This window comes from Equus asinus, chromosome 6 (genome assembly GCF_041296235.1).
Source record: "Equus asinus isolate D_3611 breed Donkey chromosome 6, EquAss-T2T_v2, whole genome shotgun sequence".
Lineage (NCBI taxonomy): Eukaryota > Metazoa > Chordata > Mammalia > Perissodactyla > Equidae > Equus > Equus asinus.
The window spans coordinates 50,047,724-50,068,338 of record NC_091795.1 but is presented as its reverse complement, the minus strand read 5'-3'; the positions used below and the strand labels follow the sequence as shown (position 1 = coordinate 50,068,338).

The 20,615-nt window shown below is 37.2% G+C and overlaps 1 protein-coding gene across 3 annotated transcripts in view; it reads left to right on the top strand.

Moving 5' to 3' along the window:
* EHBP1 (EH domain binding protein 1) overlaps positions 1–20,615 on the top strand; it is a 483,620-nt gene that overhangs the window by 141 nt on the left and 462,864 nt on the right. Inside the window, exons 1-2 of one of the 3 annotated variants that reach the window (XM_070512734.1) lie at positions 1–161; positions 4,818–4,889. The gene's annotated coding sequence lies outside the window, so the exon portion shown is untranslated. The remainder of the gene's footprint in view (positions 162–4,817; positions 4,890–20,615) is intronic. The other 2 variants (XM_070512736.1, XM_070512730.1) reach the window with 2 other exon arrangements.

Sequence of the window (20,615 nt, the reverse complement as noted above, 5' to 3'; positions counted from 1 at the left end):
GCTGCTCCATAGCCCGCGCGCCTGGAAGGGAGAGAGCCGGGGTTGCTGAGCGCGTCAGCCGGGTTTAAAACGGCAGATTCGTTCGTTCTGTTTTAAGCCCGACCATTTTAAAAGCAAATAGGAATTATAATAAATCACCTGGGGTTGGATTGTGATCTAAGGTATGAGGGTTAGAGCCCTTGCAGAGGATGCAACGTTTCTGGAAGGAAATAGAGAATGAATGCAGAGCTTGAAGAATGTTCGTGACCCAGTAGTTTTTCTTCTGGGAGCTATGTGTATATATAGTGTGTGTGTATATGTGTATATATATTTGGTAGAGTATATTGCAGCAGCTTAAAAAAATGCTTGCAATGAATATTTGATGATATGGATTAACTTGAAGTAAAAATAAACTGAAAGTAAAACTAAATAGAAATGAACCTTTTTTAGCAAAATGTGCATGCGTAAATATGTGGGGAACAGTGGGAGGTAGCACAAGCACCTTGGCTTCAAAAAAAGACTAGAAGGAAACAATCCAAAATGTTAATAGTAGTTATTTCTGGGTAGTGGGTTGTGGGTGATTTAAATTTTTTGAAACATGTCTGTATTTTCCAGCTTTCTCTCAAATAAGATGTATTATTCTTTAAAACACTATTTGAGTATAATACACATACAGAACTGAGTATGCTCATGTAACCAGTACCCAGATCAAGAAACAGAACCTTTTCAGCACCTCCAGAATCTCCCCCTTCCTATTTCCTTACAGTCGCTAACCCTCCACTTCTGGATGACCTTTCCTGATTTCCAACAGCATAGAATAGTTTTGCCTATTTTTATGCTTTATATAAAAGTAATCATACAGTAAGTGCTTTTTAAGAAAAAATCTGACTCTTTGTCTTCAAAATTAATTTCATGAAGTTCCTTCATGTTATTGAGTGTAGCTTCTTTTTCCTTGCTGTATGTGGCCACACCACAGTAAGTTTATCCATTCTGCTTTTGATGAGCATCTATGTATTTTCTTGTTTGGAGCTATTTTGAGTAGTGCCGCTTTTGATGAAAATATGCATCTTGGTGAACATATGCGTGCCTTTGTGCTGAGGTTGTTCCCAGGAGTGGAATTCCTGGCTTATGAGATTCTACCCAGCTTTAATAGATACTGCCAACAGTTTTCCAAAGTGGTTGTACCAATTTCTACTGCCTTTAGCAATGTGTGTGCATTTCTGTTGCTTCAAGTCCATCACCAACACTTGTTATTTTCCATCCTTTCCTTTTAGCCATTCTGAAAGATGTGTGGTGAACAGTATTATTTTTACAATCAAAAGGAACCATACATATTTATATAAATGTCAAGAGGAAGGTATGAGAGGAAACAGCTACGTGGCTAGCATTTCCAAATAATTCATCAAATGTTTATTGCACTCCTCCTACTTTTTTGGGCATTGTACTTGGCTGATTAAGGATAAAGTCCCTCCCCTTCAAGAAGCTCAGCCCAGTGAGAGAGGGAGAGATGTGGAAACAAATATTAGTACAATATGCTTGAGTAAAAGAGCACAGAGGAGGAAGCAATTAATTCTGGTCAGAGATGCCAGGGAAAAGCTGATTAACTTCTGCTTTTCTTCAAGGTAGAGCTCAGGCCTTAGCATCTCCAAAAAGGCTTCCGGGACCTCCCTGAAGCTGGCTTATGTGCCCTACTCTGTGTTTCTCAAGCGTCTTCCTCTGTGTTACTTTGGTCGCAGTGCTAGTCACAGTGTACTATAATTGTCTATCCGTGTCTATTTCTCTTGCCAGTTCACAAGCTCTTTGAGGTCAGGAACGGGCTTTCATCCTTCTATCCTGAGTACTAGCGTGGTGCCTGACCTGCAGTGGGAGCTGGATAACCATTGAGTGAGGAAAGGGAATAAAAGTTCTAAAAACCACTCCCATATCTTGCCATTTCTAGTTCAAGGACTTAGGCAGCCCTTATATAAGCTTCACTCTGTAGAATAGAGAATTGATATAGTAAAACACAGGGAATTATAGCAACCAAAAAAATTTTTTTAACTTAGCAACAAAGAATCAGTTCTTATCTATTAAATTAACCAAGATTTTTATAAAGGGCACTGTGAAGCAGAAATCCTCATGCTTTGCTGATTGAATTATAATTTGAAGAATCTCATTGAGGAAAACAATCAGTAATAGGTACAAATTGCCTTGAAAGTACTCTGCCTTTAATAAACAATAATCCAAATTTTAAGGCTCTATTTTGGGAAAATAATAATAAAAACAAATAACGTTTTATACACCAAGATATTGCTTCCAACATTATTGATGTTAGTTTAAAAAAAAAAGGGTGGGGGAGCATTTGAAGTGCCCAACCACAGGGCCTAGTTAAGCAGATTATGATAATCACGGTGAGGTGCTGGGCTGTACTGGAAAGGATGTCCTTGGAAGCAGAGAGAGCAGGGTTCAAATCTCCTAAAATTCTGGTCTTTACTGCGTAGGAGCTGTGCGATTCATTTCAGATCTTTGTTTTATAAAGTGAGAACAATGATAACTTACTGTTATGGTTGATGTGAAGATTGTGTCATTAAATAAGGCTTTCTATAAGTGATGGCTATCTCTGACACATCTATAAAATGACGTTTGTGAAGAAGGAACACCTACGGTGGAGTAAAATCATGCCAGCATTTAATTCTCTGAATTGCACTATACCTGCAAGGCAATACCTCTTTTGCTTTCCTAGTAAACACAGTGGGTATGACTAACCATAAAGCAGTCCATGAATATTAACCAAATTTATCAAAGGCCTGAGTGAATTCCTTTAAAGATTTTTCCTAGCATTGGAAAAATATGTGAAACACCTTGTTTAGATTGCAATTATTTCATCAAAATCCTGGAGGAAAAAATTGATAGAATTATGGGTATTTTTCCTTTTAATTTTAATTATTATTCAAATTTCCTATAATAAGCATGCAATTCATAGTTTGAAACAAACCTTATTAAAAATAAATTGAGAGAAAGAGGCAATGACAGTGCAAAATTATATTAGAGAAGAGTTTTGAGTGGAAAATATTGTGGTTTGGAAAGAATCCTGTTATTATTGATGTCACAAATGGTCCAAAGGGCTCAAAAAACTTCTGAAATATTGTTTTGTTGGTTGATGTTCACAATATTTATAGGCAATGACATTAGTGAAATTCTGAAGATCAGAGAAGGGAATCTACTTTCATGGAATCAAGACTAGCATAATGTGGGTTTCCCATATTCTAGATATTCAGAATCTAAAGAGAGGAGTATCGAGTCTCCATTCTTAAAATCATGGGAATCATTTCCAACAAGATTAATAAATAACCCTGTGAAGTTAAACTGTTTACTTCTTGTACCAATGTTGATGGTCAGAGTAATAGCTGCTTCTCCAATAATTGTATAATGTATTTCATTGGGGTTTATTTACATTTATGGTTTACTTTCCTGAATATTCATTTTCACCAAAATTTTGAGCCTAGTGCAATTGGTTTGTTTCTTTTTGACAAGAGGCAAAGTTGTCTGGTAATGACGTACTATCTTATGTGACAAGAAACTGATTCGAGGAGTTATTTAAATTACTCCTTGTCATAATAAAGATATAAATTCTTTCCACTTGATACTAATAAAAAGTTTAGGAACAATATTTTTAAGTGAACATGTTATTCAATTTATTGCCTTAAAATGAACTGTGAGACATTTCTAAGAATTTAGATAAATTTAAAAGGTAAGTTCTATATTGGGATATAATATCTTCATATATGATTCCACATCAGCACCTACATTTAAAAAATCTTACTCTGAGTTACCTGAAATGTAATCTTATAATCCTCAAGTTTAATGGATAAAAGCTTTTTAAATCCCAAGTACAGTATATTCTATTCACAGCACTTTTCAAAGGTTTATAAGAAAGAATCAGGCTGTGAATTACACGGAAAATAAAATCTCATGAAAGAGATTTTTCTTACTATATTAAGTAATATTTCAAGGTTGGCTTTAATATTTGTCTTCAAAGACATCCCCATTGACCATTTTTATTAGAAAGTACTTTTTCTTTTAAAATACTGTTTGTATTATTATTTTTTGGTTCTGTGGCATTTCTTTGTGTTAGACTACCATAGTGCTCATCTGCTATAGCAAGCAGCTGCTCCATGCGTCAAACTATGTGGGAGCTGGGAATGGCAAAACGAGGGAAGACCACTAAAGCAAAACCTGCTTAAGGAAACCTCAGATCTGTCAAGTGAATTGTGATACTGATGAGAAGCAAGTAGCCATTTTATTGAATAAGTAATAAGTTCGACTTTTAGTAGTGATGGTATTACTGTACTAATAATATTTTTTATATTACACTGTGTAAAATGTACATTATGTTCCCCTTCTAGAAGAAAATTAATCTTTACCTTTTATTTATTGACTGTAGTAAAATATTGCTTTCCCTGCACTAAATATTGATGCATGATACCATCTTGCTTGTTTTAAATTGTGGTTCTGTGTTTTTAACGAATAGTATATTTTGTCTTTAATGGTATGCTGTACATTGCTTAGTCATGTTCAGTTTTGATCCCCAAGCTCATCAAGGTTGGAAGAGCAGAAATCTTATAAATGGACAGTTTAGTATTACAATAAAAGGTGTACACATGGGTAAAGAGTTCAAATACATTTGAATTATTCATTATATTTATGTAGATAACACTACTCTCTAAATTTTTTTGAAAGTAAGTTTGCTTTGCAAAATAGAAAACCATTGCGATTATTCCTATATCCCCTTCCCTTTTCCTCTATATTTTTAGTTAATACAGAACTGTTCTTTTTTTTTTTTAACATGTGCTGTGAAGATTAACAGAAGTTCCAGGTGGTTGGAGACAATTGTAATAGGATGTCAACTGGGATGTTCCCCTGGGCTCTGGGTAAGTTCCAAAGCTGTGCACAGAAGGTGATAAGTTCACATATTCTAAGTTCAGGGACCACTTGTGGTTAGGGCAGCCTACTAAGAAACATTAGTACAGGGAAATGGCCCTACTCCCGAACCTTCCCCCAACCACCCCATCTCTGCTCCCTGAAGTATAAGGAAAGGGGGGGGGGGGTAGACAGGAGGTTAGCCTTTTGTGAAGCAGAATATTCATAAAGATACCCTATTCCCTCCCTTCACCCCATTTTCACTGTAAGGGAGGAGATGAAGGTACTTCTTCTCAAAGTTTAGAGAAGAGCCCTCAAGAGAATTGCTTATAAAGTTTACAGATGCCCAGCCTTCCCCCTCGACTAGGTTGGACGTTGGTGATTGTCTCACCTCTGACCTCTCCTGGACCAGCAGAGTGCTGGATGTTCCAGGACAAGGATACCAGAGAGATGGCCTGGATGATGGAAGGGGCACTGTGGTAGCCCATATTGCCCCCTCCAAGAGAGGCTGCTAGCTGGACCCCTTGTGGAAGAGGTCAAGTAGGTGCAAGATAGGCCTCAAGGAACTGGGCAGCGGAGAGGGGCCCCAAGGACCCTTGCCAATGAGGGAGCCAGAACTTGGATTCTCTCCAAATAGAGAGCTTCTAGGATCTGACAGGGTTAACTAGAGAAGCAAGAGCATCTTAAAGAGAGGGAATTGCAATCTTCCTACAGGGGAACCATATAAGATATCTACTTTCCCATTCCTCCTCTTGCCCTTACATGAGAAAGAAAGCACTAGGAAGGGGAGGGAAGAGTGTAAAGAGTAGAGTGCTTCCGCCCCCCGCCCCCCCACTCCCCCACATATACTCCAAGCCACAAGCAACAGACTTGTCTGCCTTTCTCTGGAGGGAAGGGAGGAAAAAAGAGTTTTTAATTCACTTTGAAGCTTAATTGAAAATGCATAGAACTGAGCCTTACTTGCGAGAATGAGATGATCCTAATAACTTGAAGAGGCTGATAAATGGAATCAAACCAAGACGTGATTAAGAGAGTTGACACCCAGCAAGAAAATGGCATGGGCGCATAATAGCACGTTACTGGGGGGGATTATTGGAAAAACAAAGCCATTTCATATTTATACCCCAATGAATCATTAACATTACATTTGTGAGATCCATGTTGTTGTGAATAGAAGTAAATGAAAACCATTAGTTTTCATTGCTGTGTAGTATATTGCTGTTTGAATATACCATGAATTTCATTCGTACAAATGGTGATAGACATTTGTTTTTTTCCAGTTTGGGGCTATTACAAAGAGTGCTGCTGGTCTTAGTTGTTAATATTTTATCTAGGCCTTTCACGTCTAAGTTCATGAGAGAGATTAACATGTAATTTTCCTTCCTTGTAATGTTCTTGCCAGCTTTTGGTATCACAGTTAGGCTGACCTTGTAAAATAATTGGAAATATTCTCTTTTTTTCTGTTCTCTAGAAGATTTTGTGTAAGATTCATGTTTTTCCTGTTTGTTTGGAAGAATTTGCCAGAGAAGCCATCTGTATCTGGAGTTTTCTTTGTGGGAAGGTTTATGAAATTAGTTTTTGTTTATAGGTATAGAACTACTTAGATTTTCCATTTTTCTCTTTTCCTACTCTGATAAGTTGTATATTTCTAGGAATTTGTCCATTTCATTGGCATGTAGTTGTTTATAATTTCATCCTATTATATTCTTTTTTATTGAGATATAATTGATATAACATTATATATTAATTTCAGATGTACAGCATAATGATTTGATAGTTGTATATACTGCAAAATGATCACCACAATAAGTCCAGTTAACATTCATCACCATACATAGTTACAAATTTTTTTCTTATGATGAGAACTTAAGATTCACTCTTCTAGCTACTTGCAGATATGCAATACAGGGTTATTAACTATGGTCACCATGCTGTACATTAGATCCCTATCACTTATTCATTTCATAACTGGAAATTTGAACCTTTTGACTTTCTTTGCCTGTTTCACCCACGGCCCACTCCCCCCCCCCCCCCACCTCAGGCAACCACCAATCTGCTCTCTATATCCATGAGCTTGTGTTTTCGTTTTTGTTTTAGATTCCATATATAAGTGAGATCATGTGGTATTTATCTTTTCTGTCTGACTTATTTCACTTAACATAATGCCCTCAAGATCCATCCTTGTTGAAAATGGCAAGATTTCATTCTTTTTTATGGCTGAATAATACTCCAGTGAGTACACACACACACACACACACACACCATATTTTCTTTAACTATTCATCCATTGGTGGCTATTTAGGTTGTTTCCATGTCTTGGCTTTTGTCAATAATGCTACAATGAATGTGGGGGTGCATATATCTTCTTGAATTAGTGTTTTCATTTTCTTCAGATAAATACCCAGAAATGAAATTGCTAGATCCTATGTTAGTCCTATTTTAATTTTTTGAGGAAACTTCATACTGTCTTCCATAGTGGCTTCACCAATTTCTATTCCCACCAACAGTGCACAAGGGTTCCCTTTTCTTCACATCCTTGCCAGCACTTGTAATTTCTTCTTTTTGATAAAAACCATTCTGCCAGGTGTGAGATGTGTATTCTTAATGCTAATAGGATCTATATTGATGTTTCTCTTTTTCTTCACATTGGTTATTTGTACTTAGTTTTTTTCTTGATCAGTGTTGACACGGGTTTGCAATTGTATTAGTTTTTTTAAAAAAACCAATATCTGGCATGTTGCTTTTCTTTATCGTATATTTGTTTTCTGTTAATTTCTGTTTTAATCTTTATTATTTCCTTATTTCTACTTTGTGTGGGTTTACTTTTCTGTTTTTTCTTTAGATATGATTTTTTTAGCTGGATATGTAGATCATTATTTTCAGAATTTCTTATTTATTTATTTAAAGATTGGCACCTGAGCTAACATCTGTTGCCAATCTTCTTTTCTTCTTCTTTTTCCTTCTTCTTCTCCCCAAAGTCCTCGAGTACATAGTTATATATTCTAGTTGTGAGTGCCTCTGGTTGTGCCATGTGGGATGCCACCTCAGCATGGCTTGACGAGTGGTGCCATGTCTGTGCCCAGGATCCGAACCAGCAAAACCCTGGGCTGCTGAAGCAGAGAGTGTGAAATTAACCATTCAGTCATAGGGCCGGCCCCCTCTTATTTTTTAATATATGCATTAGAACTATAAATTTGCCTTTAAGTTTGGCTTTTGCTGCACTCTATAAATTCTGATATGTAGTATTTTTATCATTTTGTTGAAAATATGTTCTGGTTTCCATTGAGAGCTCTTGTCTGACCCATGGGTTATTCAGAAGTGTATTGTTTTTATTTCCAAACACTAGGGAACTTCTAGTTAGCTTTTTGTAATTGATTTCTAGCTTAATTCCATTGTGGTCAGAGAACATACTCAATATTTTCCAATCCTTTGATATTTGTTGAGACTCACTTTAAGTCCCAGCATGTGATCAATTTCAAGAAATGTCCAGGTACACTTGAAAAGAATATGTTTCCTTCAGTTGTTGGGTGCAATGTGGTGATAGTTAATTTTACAAGTCAACTTGACTGACCTAAGGGATACCCAGATAGCTAGTAAAATATTATTTCCAGGTGTGTCTGTGAGGGTGATTCTGGAAGAGATTAACATTTGATTCAGTAGACTGAGAGAAGATCCACCCTCACTTATCCATTGGAACCCGAATGAAACAAAAAAGGAGAAGGAAGAGTGAATTCGCGCTCTCTGTTCTTGAGCTGGGGCACCCATTTTTTCTTGTTCTTGGACATCAGAGCTCATGGGTCTCAGGCCTTTGGACTCCGGGACTTATATCATCAGCTCCATGGTTTTAGGCCTTTGACCTTGGACTGGGACTTATATCATTGGCTCCCCTGATTCTCAGGCCTTCAGACTCAGGCTGAATTTTACCACTGGTTTTCCTGGTTCTCCAGCTTGCAGATGGCAGATTATAGGACTTCTCTGCCTCCATTACCCTGAGTAAGCCAATTCCTATAATAAATCTGTCTATCTATACACACACACACACACACACACACACATATACATACGTATTCTATTGGTTCTGTTTCTCCAGAGAACCTTAACAAAAACATTCTGTGTAAGTTCCAATTACATCATGTGTGTTAAATATGCTAGTCAAATCTTCTATATCATGATTTTTTGGTCTGTTTGTTCTATCAGTCACTGAAGAAGGTATGTTAAAAATCTTCAATTCTGATTTTGAATTTGTCCATTTCTCCTTTTAGTTCTGTCAATATTCTTCATGATATTTTGAGACTATGTTATTAGGAGCTTAGAAATTTAGAATTATTATAGCTTACTGGCTAATTGACCTTTTTATCATTATGAAATGTCCTTTTTTAACTTGAGAAATACTTTTGCATTACAATATGCTCTGTCTTTTAGGTTCTTGGTAAATGTTTGATAGAATATTTTTTTCCATCTTTTTACTTTCAACCTCTCTGTGTTCTTAAGATATATTTCTTGTAAGCAGCATATGGGTTTTTTCAATCCAATCTGATAAGCTTTATCTTTTAATTGAATAATTTAGTTTATTTACATTTTAAATAATTACTGAAATATCTGGGTTTACATTTATAATTTTATTTGTTTTCTATTTTTCCCACTTTTTCTATGTTCTCTTTCCTCTCCTTTCTTTCTCTGGATTTATTTTTAATTATTTTGCACTTCCTCCTATTAGCTTCTTAGGTATACATTCTTTATTATTCCTTTTGTACTTACCCTGGAGATAAAATGTATCCTTGAATCTAATATGAATTAATACTTTACCACTTCCCAGACAATGTAAGGACCTTAGAACACTCTACTTGTTTCTATCCTGCCTTTTATGTTAGTATTGTTACTTATTTTAATTCTACATACAATTGAAGCCCCACAATATATCATTATTATTATTATTATTGTTGTTTTATGCAGTTAATATTCATTTAGATGTACCCAGGTTTTTACTCTATTACTTTTTATTCCTTCTTGCACGTCTATTCTTCTCCCTGGGATTATATTCCCTCTTCCTTTCAGTAGCAGTTTACTAGCAATAAATCCTCTCAGATTTTGTTGGTCTGCAATGTCTTTATTTTGCTTTCATCTTTGAAGGATTTTTCACTGGTTATAAAATTCCAGGGTGGCAGAATCTTTAGAGGACATCCCATTGCGTCTGTTTCCATTATTTCTGATGTCAGCCGCCAGTCTTATTCTTGTTCCTTTAAAGGGGTCATCTTTTTCTGTGGATACAGTGAAGATTTTACTTTGTCTTTGGTTTTCAGTGATTAACTATGACGTGTCTAGATAAGAGTTTTTAATTTTTTAAAAGTCATATCTTTTGAGGTTCATAGCACTTTTTGTGGCTGATTATTTTGGATTGTAAGAAAATTCTTAGCCATTATTTATTCAAATATTGCTTCTTCCCGTTTTCTCTTTCTCTCTCTCTTCCATAGCTAGAACTCCAATTACATGTAAAATAAGACTTTTTCATTGCATTCCTTATATCCCTTGTGGTTTTAAAATATATTTTCTATCTTTTCCCCTCATGCTTTGGTCTATGAGTATATTTAAAAACAAAATGTATGACTATTAGATAGAGTATGTTTACTATGAACAAATCATGTCATTCTAACTCACTTTCTTCTTCGTCAGAATTAGCATATTAGTAGTGACACCTCCATCACAGTGCCTATATCAGGTGATATAGGCTATATATCCTATATCAGGTATATATATCCTATATTCCTTCTAGATGAGAATGACTCACCCATAGCCCCCTGCTCAGGGAAGCAAAGTTGGGCTATTCTTTGCAGAGTGGTGGCTAATCAGGTTAGCTCTCTCTGTGGTGTGGAGTGGGACAATGTAGGAGGGACCAATTAGTCAGTTTCAAAAGGAGAACAAAGCAGATCCAGAAACAGAAGCAAGTGCTTGAAGGAGGCTCCAAGTAGGTCACAAAAGAGAGATGGAAAGAGCATATTTTCTCCAAAACTGCCTTGGTTCCTGGGATCTATTTGGTTCTAGGTACTGGAAGTGCAATCTTACAAGAAATCTCATTTCTTAAGGTGACCTGAAAGAGTCTTTCTTCCTTGCCATCAAGAGACTAATGTATCGGGAAACTGTGGCTGAATGTGTACCTGAGCTTCAGCAAAGTGTTTCATTAAGACGTGTAATAGCTTATGGACAAGATTGAGGAATTTCCACCAAATGTGAGTGTAAAGCAGTGAATTAGAAACATATTAAATGAGCGTACCAAAGGATACTAATTAATACGTTGTTTCAGCTTGGAGGGAGGTTGTTTTTCATTCTTATTTTTATTTTTGCTTTTGCTTTTGTTTTTAATATAAAGTTCTCCCCTTGACCTTGTTTTATTTAACATTTTTATCACCACCTTTGTTGAAGCCATGCTTATCAAATTCACTAAGGAAAAACACATTGTTTAGCAGGATACTACAAGCTGGAACAGTGGCTAAGTCTAACTAGATAACATTAGAAAAACATTTAATACAATAATAATATATGCTGATTACCAAATATTGAGAAAATTATTCTCTTTTTTGCAGTCTATTTTTTGTGAAAAATATAATTAGGATACTAATTTAATATTGTTTTCTAAACATTTTATCACTAAGAAATCACAAACTTTTCCAAATCATTAAATATTATTTTATAATATTGTTTTAATCTACCATAATTTATTTAACCAATCTCCTCTCAGGATAATGCTGTAAGACTGTTTTCTAAACATTATTTTCCTTAAAAATCATAAACATTCTTCTAAATCATTAAATATTATTCTCTCAATTGCGTGACTGTACCATTATTTATTTAACCAATATACTATAATTAGGCAATAAGAATGCTTCCCCACCCTCCCACTTTTTTGTCTTTAAGATTACCATAAATGCTATTATGGCATTATTTTTGGAAAAATATTATTGTTATTTCTTTCTGATAAACTCCCAGCAGTTATGAGAATCTTGGCCCATTTCCCTGTTGCTTAACCATTGGATATTATGATTTTCAAAATTCCTGTCAATTTTATAAGCACAAATTAGAGTCTTGCTTTATTTTGCTTTTATTTGGATACTGGTGAAACTGAACATTTTTTCATACATATATTGACCATTTGCATTTCTTGTTTTAGAGCATCTATGTTCATGTCTTTTGTTCATTTTTCAACTAGAAGTGTGTATCTTAATGTTTCCTAAGCGCTTTTATATATTAAGCACATTTATCCTTTCTCGAAATACATATTGAAAATATTTCTTCCAAGTTTGTCATCTGTCTTTGTTTATGAACTTAATTTTTTTGACACAAAGAAGAGTTTCATTGTTAAGAAAAGTCTATCAGTCACTTTGTTGTTTTTGCCTTTCATGTCCTACTCAGAAAGATATCCTCAAATTATGTAACTATTTACCTGTATCTTCTATCATATAATATTTAATATGAATAGACTAAAGCCAGCTCTTAGGTTCAGAATGCCAATTACATAACCTCTGGATGGGAGAGCTTCGAGGTTGTCAGCATCGGTGTATCTTGGCCGCCAAAACACTATGGGGATCTTGGGCTTCATTAACAAAGCTTAGGGTCCAGACCCAGGAAAGCTATAGTCCTACAACACAGTCAAAGGAATCAAGCTTCAGAATATGTTTGATTTAGATGTGCTTAAAGATTGTTATTTTATTGGCTATTTCAACAATTGTTGGGGAATCTGTGTAATCAGAAACACTTCCTCATCCTCAAGATAAGACAGACAATTTTCGTAGTGAAACAAGGTATAAAAAGTACAGTTTCAATAGTTCGTTTTTCTTTGAGGTTGTCTAATAGAAGCATCACAGATGAAACATTTCTCAGAAAACCTTTATGGTTCTTGTAACCATACCTCTGTTTCCAATAGGCTTAGCACAAGTTTCACCAAAATTTGCTGGACATTATAGGGCTTGCTGATACAAGTATTCCTTTTATTTTTTTTATTTTTTATTTATTTTTTTTTTAAAGATTTTATTTTTTCCTTTTTCTCCCCAAAGCCCCCCGGTACATAGTTGTGTATTCTTCGTTGTGGGTTCTTCTAGTTGTGGCATGTGGGATGCTGCCTCAGCGTGGTCTGACGAGCAGTGCCATGTCCGCGCCCAGGATTCGAACCAACGAAACACTGGGCCGCCTGCAGCGGAGCGCGCGAACTTAACCACTCGGCCACAGGGCCAGCCCCACAAGTATTCCTTTTAAAATTAAGAAGACAAGAATACCTACTACTGTCCTCCCCACCCCACCCCCAATTTTGTTCAGTACTGAACCAGGAAAGAAAAGAAAAAGAAATAAAAAGGTATATTGGAAATGAAGAAATAAAACTCATTCAGAATCAAAATTTCATATGCTTTAAACTTCTTTCTTTCTTTCTTCCTTTTTTTTTTTTGCTGAGACAGATTAGCCTTGAGCTAAGATCTGCTGCCCACCTTATTTTTGTACGTGAGCTGCCACCACAGCATGGCTACTGACAGACGAGTGGTGTAGGTCTGTCCCTGGGAACCAAACCCAGGCCACCAAAGCAGAGTGCATCAAACTTAAGCACTAGGCCACTGGGGCTGGCTCCTGCTTTAAATTTCTTAGTCCTCACCTGGGCTATTTCATTAGCTGTGTGTATCACATTTTAAGAGTGTTGTATGGACATAAACCAGGAGAGATTTATAGGGAAATAATCATGGTGGGGACAAGGAGGGGAGTTTTGAAAACATGACATATAAGGAAAATATTTGGGAATATTTACATGGGGAAAAGACTGGCGGGAGGAAAAAAAAGCCAAATTAGCTTAAGCTATTTAAAGGAAAATTTGTTATGCAGAATGGAGATTATTATTTTTTTCTGAAAGGTCCCAGGAAGTGTAGTCAGGTTCACTAAGAGGTAAGAGGAAGAGAGATTTAAGCTCTGGCAGAACTTTCAAGAGTCAGGGTGATGCAAGATTCTGAGAGGGATGCCTTGGGAGATGAAAAGTTCTTTGTCAATGCAGGTTTTCAATCAAAGACTGAGTGGCTGTGTGATGGGAATGCTGTAGGAACTAAAAAGCTCACAGTTCTTGAGCACCCACTGTGTGCATATACTTAGCCAAGCACTATCTCATTTAATCATGGCAACCCAATGAGAGATGTTCTGTTTTATCCCCATTTAACAAATGAAACAGAAGCTTAAGGAGGCTAAAGTTTTGCCTGGTATCCCATAGATAGTAACAACAATATGAAAGCCCAAGTTCAGGCTCAGGCAGTTTCCAGAGCCCCAACTCTTAACCAATGCTCTGAATTGTCTGGGAAGAGTGGCTACCTTTAATAACCTCTAAGATTTCTTCAAATCCCAAGATTGTATAATAGTATGGGGAGAAAAGTCATGCCTAAAGGGATTTATATTAAAGATTTATTTTGTTGGCAGTGATGTTAGGTTGCTCCTGTTTTAGTATCTATTTAATCTTTAAGTTATGAATAAAATAAAAGTTACTGAAAATTCACCCATCATTTCTAAATTAGAACGCTGTTGGATATTCGCATATATACCAAGGTACAAATAAGTTGGTAGACAATGGCTGGGATCCCAGACAGATGCTCTTCGGGCTCTGGCAATAAGACTAAGTCTATAAATATCAGATGTAGTATGTCTTACAAAACCAAATAGCAGCAGTTTTGAAGCATCATGGTTTTTTTTCTTCTAAGCAGCTCTAGCAGTTGACCTTGGGCTACTTTTATAGTATCTCAAACAAAATTGTTTTATTTGGCATTTTTGAGTGTTGCATCACTGAGTTATAGGTTATATCAAACCAGTCACAGAATGCTGTTTAAAGTTTTCAGCTATGTACATTCGTGTATGCATATATATAAAACTCCTTCAAATATAGAAACTAGATCAAATATACGTAGAAACAATGTGTGTGCAAGAGATAAGTTCAGAGATTGGCCATTTGCCATTGTTATTAGGAAGAAAAGCATGCACACTGAGAGTTTTAACAAATTACAAATGCCAGGAAGAAAATAATATGGCTGTGTTTGAAAAGATCATGCTATTTACTTGATAGGCTCTGCCAGGGCAAAGTTAACAGCTGTGGCCCTGCTTTGCAGATCATTTAAACAGGCTTTTCTTTGTGTCACTGACACTTTAGTCACATCCACAGAGCTTTGCCATCAGTAAATAATAATTATTACGTGTGAGAAGATAGCCTACAAGTAGCTCCAGTGTTAACTCCACCACAAATAGATCAGTAGAAATACATTAGTGAATATGGTTTTGTTTAGTTTTTTTCAATTTATCAACACCATCAGACCTATTAGAAGAAAAATAGATTATAATTTTTTTAAAAATTATAAACAGTGTTGTGTGTGTGTATAAAAAAATCAAGGTTGTCTTTTTAGTGTGCTTTTTCTCATCCTCCCCCCTTTTTCTTTCTCTATTCTTTATAGTTGAACATTTTTTGTATTATCATTCCTTATATCCTCTTTTCTCTATATTCATCTACCTAAGGAAACACGGGGTGGTAGAAAGAGTCAGATGGTCTGACTTTGAGCATCATTACTTCCTAGCTCTGTCATTTGAATTCTCTGAGATTTAATTTCTTCCTCTACAATAATACCTGCCCAACAATTGCTGTTGTGCAGATGAAAGGAAATCGTGAACACAAAGGTGTTCTGTAAAGTATGAAGCATCATACCCAAGTCAGGTCCAAAGACCCATTTCTGCTAGTTTAGTCTTTGATGGAAACTCAAAAAATCTATAAACTGTCTTTCAAGTAACTGACGATGGAAATAAGCATGGGAATGAATCATAGTGGGAGTCAAGGAAACATATTTCATGTAACTCTTTTCTTTTTTTCCTTATTTTAGCTTTCATGGGGAATTTGAAGGGCTGCTGATCATGTTTATTCTAGGGAAAATTCCTATGGTTGTTATTATAGCTGTTGTTCCAGTGATGTAAGAAACACTAGAAGCAAGTCGTGGGCACCTAAGAGAAGGAGACAACATTTGTAGGTGTGGTTGGGACTTAATAAACATGATTGAATTAATACATGTGAATGTACCCGACATCCCTATGTTATGTTAATTTTTGGAAATTTAGGGGAGAAGTGTCTTGGCAATTTGAGGCTTCTTTTCTCTGAGCCGATTTGGCACTTCAGCACTCCAGCATAGGAGTAGGTGGGACAGCAAAACCCAGATTGAATTTCTGAACGATTCTACTGCCTGAGGCCTTCCCAAAAGTCACACAAGGCATTAATAGGGGGGCTCCTGTGGAAAAGTGATCTCTTGACTTTTTTCAGAACGTGACTAGAATTTCAAATTGCTTTGTTTATAACAAGTTAGTTGGGTTTTTCTTTCTTTCTTTTGTACTTAAATAAAAGGAACACTGATCTTTTAAAAGCTTTTGGGGGAGGGCAAACTTTTTTATTTAACAGTCTGTCACTAAGGTGGAAGACTGCTTCACATTTGACTGATACAGTGCTGTTTTGTGCTTTCATGGGTGTCTGTCAGAATTTTTCAAGCCTGAAAACTCCAAGACGAGAGATGTCATTCCCAAGAGGCAGCCGAGGAGTCCTGCCAAGGAGCCAGACAGTGGGTGATGTGCAGGGAAGGGGGGCAAAGGAGGAGGCTGGAGGAAGAATGGCTCCTTTCCTGATCATAGGTGGATTGTTCACTTGGCGCTGCTCTTCTATGGTGACCAAAGTGCTTCTTGAACTCAGCAAGAATAAGCCTGCGGTTTTTAGGGAAAAGAAATGCTTCAAATTCTGACTACACAGACCTGTATGAGCAATGCATTAGCGCTGTTTGGTTTGTGGGTTTTTGTATATATTAACAGGTTTGGATTACAATAATTCCTCCCATTTGTATAAGGTTTCACAGTTTTAAAAGCACTTTATGCTCTTAATCCTCACAATAAACACTGATGGAAGGGTACAGATGGCTCCTGACTCACAATCACTTCACTGTAGACCCCTGCTTCTATGACCTTTATTATTGTAAATATGGCTTTCCCAGTATTGACCAAATTTCACCATGCGACTACCTATGACTCATCCTGGGCGACAGGAAAACTGAAGCTGCCCTTATGTTGGTGCTAGAAGTAGAAAAACTTTTGATTTTGTGGATGCAGGTGTAGATGAAGCAAATCCATATGCATCTGAATTAGGCAATGCTCTTGCAAAGGCATTGTCTGTTTATATTGAAGAGGAGCTACCCCAAGGCATCAAAGGAAGAAGCTTTTATTGTAAGGAAAAGCTGGTTGGATCACTTTGGAAAATAGTTGGTAAAACATTGTTTAGGGAAGAAGCCACAAGAACCAGTAGAGTAGCATCAAGTAATTTGCCCACAAAGTCTGCTAAAGATGAAGGCTACTGTGTGCTATGGGTATTCAATGACAAAATCAGGAGCAGAGATGGGAAGAGGATGAGAAGGTGTGGGAGGAGGAGAAAAGAAAGAGAACACAGCAATAAGGAAAACTTTAACATTCAAAGAAATTTCTACCCCCTGAATCTTCAATGATAGTTTTCAGACAGATGGCTCTAATTTTGATCACAGTTTGAAGGTCTTTAGAGCACTGAAGCATTTACTTGCTTCAGGGAGATTTATCAGAAAAATGAAATATCTTTAGTTAGAACTTCTTTGGATTGGTATTTTAAGAAGCATCAACCAGTTGATAAAGAAGAATACTCCAAGAGGATCATTTAAAACTTTGACTTTTTCTTTACAAACTTAGAAAATCATTGTGAAAGCATATATTTGCCTTTCATAATTGATTTTGGTATTTTGTAGTATAAAACGGGTCTTCATGAACACTATCTTCATTTATAACCTTATAGATAACCAAGGTGTAATGTATACGAAGCTCAACTTTTGACTAGTATCCAGGAATAAATTATAGCATGAATACCTATTATATTAGTCCCCATTTATAAACGAGGAATAGACCACAACGCAGTTGATGATTTGCTGACTTCCCTTAAAAAAGGCAGATGAGGTCACATAATCCCAGATTGCTAGACTGAAATTTAATGATGCTTCTCTTTCTCTTCCTTACCTGAGAAACACACGTTTTTCACAGACCATTAAGCAAATACCCATGTAACATCTGAAGAACTCCAATTTTTATTTTTTTGTTTGGAAGATTAGCCCTGAGCTAACATCTGCTGCCAATCCTCCTCTCTTTTTGCTGAGGAAAACTGGCCCTGAGCTAAGATCCGTGCCCATCTTCCTCTACTTTATATGTGGGACGCCTACCACAGCATAGCTTGCCAAGTAGTGCCATGTCCGCACCCGGGATCCGAACAGGTGGACCCCGGGCTGCTGATGCAGAATGTGTGAACTTAACTGCTACACCACCGGCCCGGCCCCTGAAGAATTCCAATCTTAATACCATGGCCCCATCAGGTAAATTAGTTGGTGGGCACATATATTTGTCATCAAGTATTATCAATGGTTAAATTCAATTAAAATTTATCGAATAAAGACAATTTAGTGCCAAAGAAGTATGCAGCCATACTTTGGAATTATCCATCTAGCTCATCTTTGAAATAGGCAACTAATCATGTTATTGTTTCACTGGAAGACAAGTCCTTCCTCCAGACTGAATCTAACCTACTTGGAATTCATCCTTTCCTTTCTTTTTCAGAAACTCATTATCTTCCTTGTTCCTCTCTCTCCCTTACCTTCAACCTCTCTGCCTAGCTTCTGCATATGAGCCTAACAGTCTGAACAGGCTCAAGTCTCTCCCATCTTAACACACACACACACCCCTACCTCATTCAACCAGCTATCTCCTCATCTTTCTCCTCCCCCTTAAAAACAAATTTCCTGAAAGAGTTCCATATTCATTCTCTTCACATTCTCACTTCCTCCCAAACACTCAACTCTTTGCAACCCAGCTTCAGGCTCCTCATGCTTTTAGAGTTGTTTTCTCACCAAGTCACAAATGGCCTCTTTTGCTAAATCTGATAGCTACTTCTCTATACTTTTTTTTTTTACTTCTCAGTAGCATTTAACACTACTGACAACTACTTCTTTCTTGAATCTTCCTCTTCCCTGTGCTTCCATATCTGCAAACTCTCTTGGTTCTTCTATCTGTCTGGTATCTCTTTGTCAGCTTCCTTGTCTCTTCTGCCCATGTTTGAAATGTTACTGTTCTTCAAGTTTCCCTCATAGGCTTCTTTCTCTTCTCACTGGATGATTTTATCTACTTCTATGTTTCCAGCCTCCACTGGGAAGAAAACACAAATTTATGCTTCTATCCCAAATCTCTTCTGAAGGTCAAATTTGAGTCTTCACTTTGAAGTCCTGCAGACACTTATCTTAGTTTGGATGCCCCTCCCTCAAGTAGAGCCTAAGATGAGGGCTTAGATGCAGGAAGTTTATTTGGGAAGATAATTCCAGGAAGCAGGAGTGAGGGAGCAGGAATAAGATGACAGAGGGGAGGAAAAGCCAATAAAGAATACATTACTGAGCTGGTAGTCATTGTGGGCATAGACGTAATCACTGTCTGTGTGACTCAGAATTGTCTCTCTGAAGGAAGGGAGACTGGGGCATTATCGACCAGCTCCCAGCACCCACTGGTTGAAGATTACTCCCAGGAAATGGTAACTTGAGGCTCTTCTGGGCTGTACCTTTGCTGGGTTGAATGGACTTCCCCAGCTCTGAAGAATGCTGTGAGGCAGAAAAGCAGAGGTGGGATACTGTCAGAGTGCAGGGGTCTGTTTTCCACAGCTGCATGGAAATCAGAGGTGAGCCAATGGGGTAGAAAGCAGGGCACAAAAAAGATTGCTCCACAACATTCTCAAACTGAACTGACTCCCCAGTGGCTGAACTTCTTTCTGAATCCCTTTCTCAGGAACTGGTTCCACCATCCTCTCAGCAGCCCAAACCAGTCACCCAAGCAGCATCTTTAACTCTCTCTTCTTCATAATGTCCTATATATTTTTCAAATCCATCTGATTTTTGTTCGTCCACACCGCCACTGCCTTGGCTTAGCTTTTTGTGAGCCCTCACTTGGCTTTCTGCAACAACCTCCTAATTGATATTCTTGCCCTATTTACATGCATTACCCTTGCTACAACCAGAATAATCTTTTAAAACATTTGTTGGATTATGTCACTTGCATGCTTAAAACTCTTCAGTGGCTCTCCTTTACTCTTAGAATAAAGACCCGATTTCTGAACATGGCCTTCAGGGCCCTGCGTGATCTCACTTCTGCTCATAGCCCCTCCTCATCTTCCAACATTCCCCACCTGATTGTCTATGCTCCAGCTGTTGACTTTAAAGAAATAGCCAGTTATTTCTCCAGTAAAAATAGGTTAATTTGAGATCAGGAAAGAATTGTAACCTGGGGTCTGCATCCATGGGGAGCCATATACAAGTCCCCAGCAGCAAAGGGAAGAGAAACTTTTATAGAAGGAAAGAGGAAGTTGGGAGGGCTATTGCAAACAAAGAGTCCATTGGAGGATACTGGGAGTTCAAAGTGTAGTGGCTTTTCACTGGCTGAATTGTGATGCTCTCTCAATGGCTGAGCTTCTTGCCAGTCAAGAAGAGGAAGTCTTTCTTCTTCCTGTTGGACAGTGCTATCAACTCAGCACGTGGAAGCTTCCCCTTTTGGCCTCCCAACTCCATTTTAATGAGGTTTCTGTTTATTAATTTCCACACAGCCTTGCTGACATTTTTTTAGTTCTATGGTTTTTATGCATGCTGTGTCTTAGTCCATTTGGGCTG